This window comes from Pongo abelii, chromosome 12 (assembly GCF_028885655.2).
Source record: "Pongo abelii isolate AG06213 chromosome 12, NHGRI_mPonAbe1-v2.0_pri, whole genome shotgun sequence".
Lineage (NCBI taxonomy): Eukaryota > Metazoa > Chordata > Mammalia > Primates > Hominidae > Pongo > Pongo abelii.
Genome location: NC_071997.2, coordinates 62,392,478 through 62,405,042, shown reverse-complemented (window position 1 = coordinate 62,405,042; position 12,565 = coordinate 62,392,478).

Here is a 12,565-nt window from a genome sequence, read left to right as displayed (position 1 = left end):
GCGGCTGATCGGCAGCCCTGATTCACCAATTTGTCCTCTCTCATTCACTGATCCACCAGCCTGACTGCTAAGAGCTATAGTCTTTTTAGTTGTTCTGTCTTTTTAAGCAAGATGAAAACCTTTCTATTAGGGATTTGGGGTTGGGAGGGGATGGGCAGAGATATAAACCCCAGCCTTTAAGACTTTGACAATTGTACGTAAATATAGATGTGTATAAATATAGGCACATGCATATTTTTATGTGAAAGTTGATTTTAAAGAACTAAAAAAATCTAAACTGCATTCTTATTGATGCCATCATAACGCAAGTGGGAAAAATAAGAGTATGCAGTCTAATTTAATTTCATGCAGTGAGAAAATATATATGTGTGCTTCTGTAACATCCTGAAAACATAGCTTTCCATCCCCTGTTGGCTTTGAATAGGTGGGCCGAGCACCCAGGTCATCTTTATTTTGGTTTTCTTTTGCTAAGCAGAGATCTTGAATTCATCAAGGTGCTGATAGCAACTGCTGGCTCCTTTCTGTAGTCACACACCTAATGCTAGTTTAGTGATTCAAAATGCATCACATTTTTAGGCAGGACCTAGAATTTCCCTGTCAATCCGAGATGAAAATAATTTCAGTGTTGATTCAGAACTGAACATTAAGTAGGCCCTCGTCCTGCAGTTGGCCACTTGAGTGTTGTGTTTTGTTTTGTTTTGTTTTTATTTTTTAAGGTGGGCATTTTCCTTTAACCTCTACTTTTTCAAAAGCAACAAAGGGGCCTCAACCTGAGTTTCCTATGGGCCTCTCTTCTGCATCCCCAAAGTGGCCAAGAGCAAATCGTGGGGGGTAAGAAAAAAGAAAAAAGTGTAAACTAGGTAGGATTGTGATGCTCAAATAACCATCTAGCAATATCTTGGAGCTTGAGAATAGATTTTGTGGGCTTATTTCTTCTTGCCTCTTCCCCATCCTTTCAAGAGAGAACTTATTTTTGAAAAGTATCTATATATACACACACACATTATTATTTAGGTTTTTATACCATACTGTATTGGCGAGAATACCGCTATCATTGTCCTTTACAGTCTATTTCTTCCCCCAAGTCTTGGTCTTTTTTTATCTTTTATTTTTTCATGAACCACACAGGAGACTTTAAAATCCTTGTCTTTTCTGTTTATTCTTTGTTTCCCCAAGTTTGTCTGTCCCCCTTTGCCTTCCCTGAGTGTTGAACATCGGGTAGTAAAAGGCTAAACGCAATTTCCTGCATGTCAATCTATTCTTTTTCTATGTTTGACTCTGATGCAGCGTGTTTAGCGTGTCTAGTAGCTGGCTACTCCTATTTAAAAACTCTTCCTGGTAGAAGACAACCCAAAGACCCTTTTCAATGAGGTGGTTTTCTCATTCTACATCCTCTGATCTCTATAGACTGTAGGATGCTTGCTTTCAAAGATAACTGGGTTAGAGGGTGGGGTGTGCAATAAGTGATTTATCATGATTTTTTTCCTTATCAATATTACATGGATGATTTTCTCAGATTCTTCTGAAAGAAGAAATTGACAGGCACTGCTAGATTCAGCTATTGAATGGCTGAAGAGATTGAGTATTGACCTTCTCTCAAAATCATAAAGTGAGAATTCATAAGGCACCCAATGTTAAGATTTATCCAGATTTTTACATTTTGATTTCTTCTCTCTGGGGGGTGGCAAGTTGAGGGAGCATTCTTCATTTTAGCTTTTACCTGACAACCAAACTTGCCTTTACCCCATCCCTAGAATTGGTGCTCTTGGAATATTGCTGTTACCATCATTTTTGGGGGGGCCATCTTCCTAATGCTACACACAGCCTGACAGGGGAGCAGCAGATGAAAGGGTATGCTATTCTGTTTCCAGATGTTTCTTTATGTAAATATGACGCCAATGTAAATCCTGTGTCAAGATCATAGAGAATGGTGCTTTTTACTACAGTTAGCACATGCATTTTTAGAAACTACTACATGTTTTAGAGAATCTTTGCTGTGTATATGTAAACTGTATTGTTCAACTGTTAACAAATAATAAATTATTTCATTATTAAAGAAATTTTGGTCTTTCTGATGTTTTGTATCCCCATTTACCCTTTCATGATTCTCCTTGCAGAACTGTGTTCATCAGATTTCTTTTTTTTCTTTTAATTTAAGGGAAACTTCACTAGCTAAAAGTTTCCAGCCCTTGGAGCCTGTGATGAGGATTGAGATTGTGTGGCTCCAGTTGAGCCCATTTGTTGATCAGAATTAGCCATAGTCCCACCCTCTCCACTGCCCCATCATCCCACCTACCGGTTTCGCCTGCTCGTTCACTCATTCTTGGCTGACTTGCCCTTTGTTTTGGGTGCCTCTAATGATGCAGGCTGTAAGCACTGCCAAGACTTCTGCATCTTTCGAGCAGCCTGTAGCCTGCTGGGAAAGATACACACACAATTTAATGCAGTGTAATTAGTTGTGGAATAAAGTTGTATGGGAAAGCTCCATGAGAAGTTAGAGGTGGTGCATTGGAGCTGGGCCCTGGAGGAAGAGTGAGTGTTTGCTGGGAAAGGAGCATTACTGGGAAGGAGAACATCCAGGGCAGTGAGGCAGGTGCTCAGGCAGGGTCCAGCTTCGTGGGGCTGCGGTGTGGCCTGGAGGCTGGGGCATGTCAAAGGAAACACAAATGGATTGCACAATTCACTGAGAGGAGAGAGGCACTGGCTGAGGATGTCCGTTCCTTTACATACTAACCCATCTGGTTAGTATACATTTATTCATTCACTGAACAAATACGGCTTGAGCACCTGCTCCATATCAGGCTCTGTCCTAGAGGTGAGGACACATCTAAGAACAGCACACAAACCCCTGCCTCATGCTGCCACCTTTCCAGCGTGAGTCTCACTGGCGCTCAAGTCCTCATCTTGGCAAGTTCGCCAAGTGCAGTCTTCCTGTTTTTATTACACCAAGAGAGCACTTTTTCAGAGTCAACAGGAGGAAAAAGTTGTCTTTCTCCTTGTTGACCAATGACTTCTTATTCTAAAAACCACCTAAAATTTTTGAAAGGTTTTTATGGTGCCCTATAAGTTAACTGCATTGGCATTCTGCCTGCAGGTCTGATGAAAAAGGAACTTTCTGGTACTTCTACTTTAGAAAGTGGCCTGCCTTGTCTGCTTTCTCCAAAGAGTAGGGGTGGCAGCTGGGCCCTTTTAGGATGTGTGATTCTAGGATCCAGCACCGTGGACAAGCTCCAAATGGAACCCACCTAATAGTGCATTGGTCACAACCTCAACAAAAGCTATGTTCTCTAAAGCATCAGGATCCCTTGTTTACTGTGGTTGTGGAGAGGAAGCTTTGAACTGTAGATAATTAGACAGCTTTCACATAAAATAGCCTCCCCCACAAGATGACAAATCTTATTTCCGAAGTTTCCTGACTTGTTCACGGTAGCTGGATGAAAAAATATCACTTGTTATGCTGTATGGGCCCATGTCATAACGAGGGTCAGCCCACATTTACTGAGTGCTGACTAAGGGCTGGGTGCACCACTGCAGGGCCTCCGTGAACCTTCGCATTGGCCCTGGGAGGGGAGGGCTAGCATTATCCAAACTTTACAGGTGAGGAAGCTGAGGGAGAGAGAAGTGAGGCATTTTGCCCCAAACCCACAGAGCTAGTGAGGGGTAGGACTGGAAGCGTCAGCAGCCGGGCTGCTGAGCCCCACACTCCCTTGCCCCAATTTTTGCAAGAGCTGTACCAAATTGTTATCAGTCTTCCATATACGGCATCTTTTCCTTTTTAAGTCTTTGAACGAGGCTACCTATTTTCTTTGGAGGGGACCTTAGATTCTAGACAGTGGAGCAGAAAAATGGGAATTCACAATACAATTACTAGGCCATGGCTCTCCTCTCAATCTCAACTTCCCTCTGTGCCTATTGTGAAGAAGGACCCCCCCCCACTGCTGATCCTCCTGGAGATCTAGTGGGAATAAACCAGCATGCTCTCAAAGGAAGACACTCTCTCTATCCCATGTCTTCTTGGTGGCGAACCCTGTGACATCACTTATTTATTCAACCAGTATTTACCATACATGACTTCTACTTAGGCCTTGGAGTCCCCATTACCCAGTGCAGCTTTGACCCACCTCTTCGATGTCACTATGACCTAGATGAGGAGGGCCATACCAAGGCTCTCTGCCAAGAGACTATGGAAGGCTCATTGCCCACTTAGGCCTTCCCATCAATAAAGGACACGTAGGCCTGTCGTCCCAGCTGCTCTGGAGGCTGAGATGGGAGGATGGGAGCCCAGGAGGTCGAGGCTCCTTTGAGCTATGATTGTACCACTACACTCCAGCCTGGGGGACAGAGAGAAACCCTGTCTCAAAAAACTAAAACTAAAAAAACAAACCCTTGTAATCTGCACATGCACCCCTGAATCTAAAATAAAAGTTGGAATTATTTTCAAATATATATAAAAGTAAAGGACATTCAGCTTCCAGTGGCCAAGGGTCCCACAGGCAGGGTCTCTGCAGGAAGTATTGTTCAGGGCTCAGCCCAAACTGGGTGGCAAGGCAGCTCCCTGTGCACTCTGTTCCATGCAGAATTCTGGAGTCATTGCCTCTGCGAGTGTCCTTGTGGAGACTAGATGAGGTAGATGTGGCTACTGGCTGCTGGCTGGGTTGAACATGTTGCCCAGAGGAAAGGGAAGCTTTATGTTGGGACAGAGTGACTAACCCACTTTCAGGCAGATGGCAGGGCAGGCTCTAACTGGCTGAAGCTTCCGGGAGCCTCCCCGGCTGTGGGTGAAGGCAGCGTGTCTGGTGAAGACAGGCTAGGGATGTAATGGGACAGGCAAACCATCTCATCCAAAGGGATGACCACAGGAAGAGCTGGGACGGAGGCCAAGGGCATGCACCTGAGGCCAGGTCCGAGGTGGACTGGGGGTATTGGAGCTAGAGAGGCCCACTCAGGCCCTGGAGAAAAGGGCGGGGGCTTTTCTAGGATGCGCTTGGCCTTGCCTGGGGGCAGAGGTGAGGAAGACAGTCTCAACGCAGGGAGCTCTGTGTCAGAAATACGTCTGCCTTCAAAGAAAGCAGCCATCCTGGAGGAGAAGGCACCTGGGAGGGCCTTAGGGATAGGGGAAAGAGAGAAAGGCACTGGCCAACCAACACCATTGGCCAGCCAGATGGCCGGGCTGGGTGACGCCTGGAGATAGCCCCCAGCGATGCACAGGGACCAGTGGGCATGGGAGAACCAGCATCCGTTTAGTTACAAGCAGAACATCCAACACACTCGCCTTGCCACGCTGATACTGTCATCCCCCAGAAGGTGGAAAACAGCATTGCTCTGAAGCATTCGAGCCAGTAATGACCAACAGAGACGAATAGGCTGGCCAAGTGGAAACAGAAACTCGGGGGGGAGTGCCCATGTCCCCTAGGTACCCCGGAAGGTGGTCCTGGGTGATGGTCACGTGCACAGATGCTGGTCAAATGGAGCTAAGGGTCGATGCCAACGCCACCCTTACACCCTCGGTGACCCCAGGCAAGTATCTGGGACTCTACTGACCCGGTCTGTAGAGTGAGGATAATAACAGCATGTACTTCCCAGGGCTGCTGGGGGGATTAAGTAAGGTAAAGTATGCAAACAGCTTTTCCCCGTGCCTGACATGCAGAAAGCATTCAGTACATATGAGCAATTATGATCATTTTCCCAGCCAAGGAGAGAACGTTCGAACACTGTCTGGCATGTGACTTGGATTTTCAGAATACAAAATTCCAACACTCAGAGAAGAAATAAGCTTGGAAGGGAAAATTACATTAGAGGGTGGGGAAGTGTTCAAATATGTCATTCTGACTGTGCTGTTGGGCAGGAAGTGGTTAAACCGAAAGAGGGAGCAGAGGGTGACTCAGGGACAGAATGTGGGCATTGACAGTGGAGGGGTGGGTATTTTCCAGGTAGTACCTCACCTATGTGCTGTTCGGAAGGTCAAAACGACCCTGAGACCCCTCCAGCCCTGCAGGGCAGCTCCTCTCATAGACAGACCAGGTTGTACAGAGGTGGCTCAGAGAGAGAGACAGAGGGAAGCCCTTGCTAAAATGCCCATATGTTGCAAGTATCTCATCAGAAGAGGGCAAAATGACTTCAGCTCCAGCATTCACATGCACCTTTGCACTGCAAATTCAGAACAACCATAGCTAGACCTCTACCCAGACAGGGACAACTCCACATTTCAAGTATGACCTCTGAGCAACTGCAGAGGTTGTGACAATTCTTGGCTACTTTGCAGTTAATAACTTTGGTCAAAGAAGCTACCAGTCAATGCAGACTAGCACAGGGCATGGAACAGCATGTGGCCCAGAAGAGGTATCAGTGGAAGTGTAAAGAGATAATCAGGATAGAACCTGGCCCTGCTTTCTCGTCACCACACTTTATAATGTCAGGGAAAATTATTCTTTTGGAACTCATTGCAGTAATCCCATTGCTTTCCCCTGAAAAACAGGTGTGTTTACCTCAGGGAAACAGTGAATCATGCAACAAATCGTTTTTCTCTTCTCCCTTTGGCTGTCAGGAAACTCAGAGCCAAATTCACACTTCACCTTTAGTAATTTTGTGAGAACCTGTAATTTGCATGTTTGTGACCCAGTTTCCCCTTAGTCTCTTCTCTGGCCTTGGTTACTCAACATTTTTCCTATTTTAGTATTTGTAATTTTGGAAGTTACTTCTGATCCACCTTTGTAGAGAACAGGAGGATACTGCCATGAGGAATCACTGTGTAAAATAAAAAATGATTTTGCAAGCAGAGGGAAGTGAGGTTGACTAAGCAGGAGTGAGGTTATTGGGGTCAAGGGTACGGAGAGGGAAGGTGAATGTGAGGGGTTTTTGGGTTTTTTGTTTGTTTGTTTGTTTGTTCGGTTATGGAAAAAACTTCCCAAGGACTAGGAGGAAGCTGCCCCAGGGCTGGAAATAATCCCTCCTGTCTAGAAGAACTGGGGCTCCTCTGGGGATTTCCGCAGAGGCCAGAGGCAGTGGCAGTGCTAACCTGGGTCTGAGTCCCCTGCCAGAAACAGGAAGGAATGCCAACCTTTCTCCTCAACTGGAGAAAGTTCATTGGATTGCAAGTAAATTAGAATAGTGGTTCTATGGAACTAGCTTTGAACTCACTGTTACAGATTTTTTAGGAGTAAGCCTGGGAGACAGAGGAAGACCCCGTCTCTCAAAAAAAAAAAAAAAAATTAGCCGAGGTAGTGGCCTGTGCCTGTGGTCCCAGCTACCTGGGAGGCTGAGGCGGGAGAATTTCTTGAGCCCAGGGAGGTGGAGGCTGCAGTGAGCCACGATTGCACCACCGCACTCCAGCCCGGCCACAGAGTGAGACCCTGTCTCAAACAAACAATCAAAATTAATCGCTTGCAAATTTCAGTATTTTATTACACCATCCTCGGCCCCACCAAGGTTTGATTAGCAGAGACAGGTCACGGGCAGGAAGCTGTCCAGCGGCATGAAGCGGACACTGTCCTCAGCCTGTTCCACTCAACGTCAATACAGTCATTTGCAGTCGGGTATGGATGGCATATTCTCTACATCTAGGGATGACCCCGTGTTTGCCAGATGGCACTGAGGGCCTGACAGAACCAGGATCCAAAAGTGCTTGACAGGCCGCAGTGGGGGCAGCTTGGACCAGATGCCTTTAGGAGGGATCGGTGGAGGCTCCGGGCTGGCTGGGAAGGCTTGCAGCCACGGAGGGCGGTGCTGAATACCGCGGCTCTCCCTAGAGGAAAGGGGGCTGGCTGCTCCTACAGAGTGGAGCCCTTTGGTCTCAGGAAGAGGCCCCGAGGGAGGGGGCTGCCCTGCCTCCGGGGCCAACGGACCCTACGGAAGCCTCCGAGCTCCTCTCCCTGTCTCCCGCTCTGCCCACGCCCCCCGCCTCCCCTGTAAACTCTGCCCTCCCGCGAATGCCATCCCGCTGACAGCCCTCAGGCCTCCCCCGTGGCGGGTCCCCACCTGATCAGGCCCCGGCCACGCCCCACTCCTCTCCTCACTCACTCTTCCCTGGACACCTGGGGGCCCCCACTTGGGGCGCCTGCCTGGCCGCTCCCCCGGCACCCTCGCAGCGGACTGCGCTTCACTCAGGTCTCAGTGCAAACGTCCCCGTGTCCTTGAGGACCCCCGACTCCACCTGTATAAAATCGCAGCTCCCTGGTCACTTTCTATCCGCTGTCCGCGCAGTGATGCATTTCACTTTCTCTTATCACCACATGACACCTTGTATTTTACCTGCTTGATGTTCACACGGAGCTCTGCTGGAGCAGACCCTGCAGGCCCCCTGCGGCTCTGACCCAGTGCCCAGGACCATGCTTGTGGGTGCTCAGCGATGGCCACTTGTGGATGGATGCGCGAATAAATGAATGAATGAACGAACGACTGAACGCTTTTTAAGAGAGACAGAGGAGAACTTTAGGCTCAGACCTAAGGCAGGACAAGAGTCTTCAGTATCATATAGCCCCAAGCAGAGGTGATGAAACACAGCCAGTGAGGTTTTTACTAAAAACTAAGGACCTGATCACCATCGGAGTTGTACAGTACAGTGAGGGCCACAGAAAATGCCTGGGTTTTGGAAAAATCCAGGTGACTGGTTCAAAAACAAAAGCAATTGGACAGAAAACAGTTTGGTTGAAAACAAGTTGCAGAGGAAACAATTCAGCCCAAAGGACAATTTGGTCTAAAAGTATACTCCACATTATTTTTCAAAAATTAGAATTGTAATGCAGCATGAAGGTGAATTGCATCATTTTGTGCCTTTTCAAGTATTTTGCTTATATCTTGGCATATTTACTTTTACCCTGTGCTTTAAATTTCTAGTTAATTTTTTAGTTAAGTGTTTTCATTCTGTTCATTTTTAACGTTTTTTTATCATGATTTGGCACATGCATATGTATTTGTTTGTTTGTTTGCTTTTTGAGACAGAGTCTCACTCTTTCGTCCAGGCTGGAGTTGCAATGGCACGATCTCAGCTCACTGCAACCTCCGCCTCCTGGGTTCAAGCGATTCTCCTGCCTCAGCCTCCTGAGTAGCTGGGATTACAGGCATCTGCCACCGTACCCAGCTAATTTTTGTATTTTTAGTAGGGATGGGGTTTCGCCATGTTGGCCAGGCTGGTCTCGAACTCCTCACCTCAGCCTCCCAAAGTGCTGGGATTACAGGCATGAGCCACCACGCCCGGCCAGCACATATAGATGTAAAAGTGCATAAAACATAAAGGTGCTGTTTAATAGTTATTATAAAGTAAGCACCCACAAAAACACAGCTGGTGAAGAGCCAGGACATCACTGGCCCCCAGGTACACCTGAGTGTCCTTCCCAACACAGCACCCTTGTTAGCCCTGAAGGACACAGCCACCCTGCTGCTGGTGTAACCGTGTCCTTTTTGCCTTTGTCATTTTGCCTCCTAAGAATGCATCTCTAAGCCTGGGCTTTAGGTTTGCCTATCTGTTTGAGAATACTACACAAATGAAATCATATTGTGTATGTTTTGTGTCTGGCTTCTTTCATTCAACACCGTGACATTCGTTTTTCTCGTGTGGTTGCAGTACATTCCTTTTCATTACCATACTGTGAGGTTTATAACAGCAAAATGTTGGAAACAATCTAAATGTTAAAAAATAAGGGAGGCTGGGCGCAGTGGCTCACCCCTGTAATCTCAGCACTTTGGGAGGCTAAGGCGGGTGGATCACTTCAGGTCAGGGGTTCCAGACCACCCTGGCCAACATGGTGAAAACCTCACCTCTACTAAACACACAAAAATTGGCCAGGCATGGTGGCTGGCGCCTGTAGTCCCAGCTATTCTGGAGGCTGAGGCTGGAGAATCACTTGAACCCAGGAGGTGGAGTTTGCAGTGAGCCAAGATCACATCACTGCACTCCAGCATGGGCAACAGAGTAGGACTCTGTCTCAAAAATAAATAAATAAATAATAATAATAGTAAAAAAAATAGGGGATTGGTTTAGTAAAGTATGAAAGTTTACAAAACAGAAATTACTATGTAATCCTGTTTTTGTTAAAAGGAAAGAAAGAAAAGGCAAGAACGAGGGAGTGAAAGAGAAAGAATGAAAGAAAATACATTCATATGAGTGTATATAGAGAAAGGTCTGGAAAAATACACCATGTTTGACCTAAGCAGGGTGAGTAGGTTCAAGGTTCTTACATATGTATATAAAATATGTGAGTGTGTGGCCCAGGCGCAGTGGCTCATGCCTGTAATCCCAGCACTTTGGGAGGCTGAGGCAGGCAGATCACGAGGTCAAGAGATCGAGACCATCCTAGCCAACTTGGTGAAACCCCGTCTTTACTAAAAATACAAAAATTAGCCGGGTATGGTGGCAGGTGCCTGTAGTCCCAGCTACTTGGGAGGCTGAGACAGGAGAATCGCTTGAACCCGGGAGGCGGAGCTTGCAGTGAGCCAAGATCACACCACTGCACTCCAGCCTGGGCAACAGAGCAAGACTCCGTCTCAAAAAAAAAAAAAAAAAAAAAAAAATAGTGAGTGTGTGTGTGTGTATATATATATATAGATATATATATATAGATATATATGATATGTAGCTCTAGATATAGACTGACCAACATTTCTGCTTTTCCTGCAAGGCTCACTCATTGCTTTTGTAATTAAAAGAAAAAAATACTAAAGGAATTTGAACCACGAAAGAATAAACAAAGCAATAAAAATGAACAATCAAAAAAGAGGATTTGGAGTTTTAGGGGGGTTTTAGGGGTTTTTTCTCTCCTAGTTTATTTTCAGCCAATTATGTCTCCTCTACTTATTTGATGATTTTTTTGGTGAGTTTTTTATTTTCATAAATTGATTTTTAGAATGAATATTTCCAACCACAGTTAACTGTTTTTGAGTTTTGTTAATGACTTATACACTGCTTAGTTAACCAAGACCTACTTGTTTGTTACTTTAGCTTTTCAAATTCATTTTCACCCACTTTGTCTTGCCTTGCTCTGTTTCTAATAGATGAAAACAACCCAAATTCATTTTAATAAAATCTTTGTTTGACCAAACTGTTCCAGCTAACTAAATTGAGTGCTCCAAAGTCAAGCCGGCTTAAATTCCAATCTCAGTTCAGCCACTTACCATTTGCACAACATTGGGCAAATTAACCTCTCCCAATCTCAATTCCTCCATCTACTAAATGGGGATAAAACCTACTTTGTAGATGTTTTGTGAGAATTAGAAAGAAATTGCCTGGCCGGGTGCAGTGGCTCACACCTGTAATCCCAACACTTTGGGCAGGAGGATTGCTTGAAGCCCAGGAGTTTGAGCAACATGGCAAAACCCCGTCTCTACAAAAAATACAAAAATTAGGCGTGGTGGCCCACATCTACAGTTCCAGCTACCAGGAGGCCGAAGTGAGAGGACTGCTTGAGCCTGGGAGGTCCAGGCCACAATGAGCTGTGATCGTGCCACTGCACTCCAGCCTGGGACGACACAGCAAGATCCTGTAAGAAAAGAAAAAGAAAAAGAAAGGAAAAGAAAAGAAAAAGAAAAAGAAATGAAAAGAAGAGAAAAGGAAAGGGAAGGGGAGAAAAGGAAAGGGAAGGGAAGAAAAGAAAAAAAAGAAAAGAAAGAAAAGAAAAAAGGAGAAAAGGAAATGAAAAGAAAAGAGATTGCCCATAAGCAAGCTGTGAGTTACTTCATCTGGGGCTGGATAATTCTTTGTTCTGTGGGTTGTTCGGTGCATTGTAGGATATTTTGCAGCCTCTGACCTTTACTCACTAGATGCCAACAGTCCCCCCCATCCCCCATCCCCTGGAAGATGTGACAACTAAAAATGTCCCCAGACATTGCCAATACTGCCTTAGACCCGTCCCTCTCTCATCTCCATAACAAATGCCCCCAAGTCCTGTTGGTTCCTCCTTCATGTTACCTTTGGAATCAGTTCCCCTTTCTTACTAGCTGGCTTAGCCCTTCAGCCCTTACCAGGGCAGCACAGAATCCCCGGGGCAACCTCCCTCCATCAGGCCTTCTGCCCTGCCTCCCTCCAGGGGCTGCATAGCAGGGTGAGACATGAAAACATGAAGGTCTGCTTTTGCTCTTTGATTTTCTCCTGTTTCTCCCAGCTCCGGCAAGTAGCCAGGACTTTCATTTTTCTGGGCCAAGAGCCAATGTTGCGTGTAAGACCCAAGACACTTTTCTTCCCCATCTTCTGTACCTGCCTAAACCATGGATCAGTGTATGTCCCAGTGCTCTGGACTTGGAGTTGTGGGTGGTCTCAGGATGAGTAAGGGAATATGCAGAGGGCAGATCTGGCTTGACAGGGGATGGACACTGGTCAGTCCTGGGGACAACTGGCACCCACACACCTCTCAGCAGCCTCGCTCCAAGCAAGTGGCAGGACATCACAAGGGGTGGGTGCCTGGCGTCCCTAGAGAGGGAGGACCTAAGACGGGGCCTCCTTGTGCCCATGCATGGCACAGAAAGCAGCACAACCTTGTGGCCGGAAGGGCTCACATGTGCAGGGACACTGGGCATTTCCATGGACACAGTGTGACTGCGACTGGGCAGCTATGACCTGCAGGGTCCCCTTTCTCCA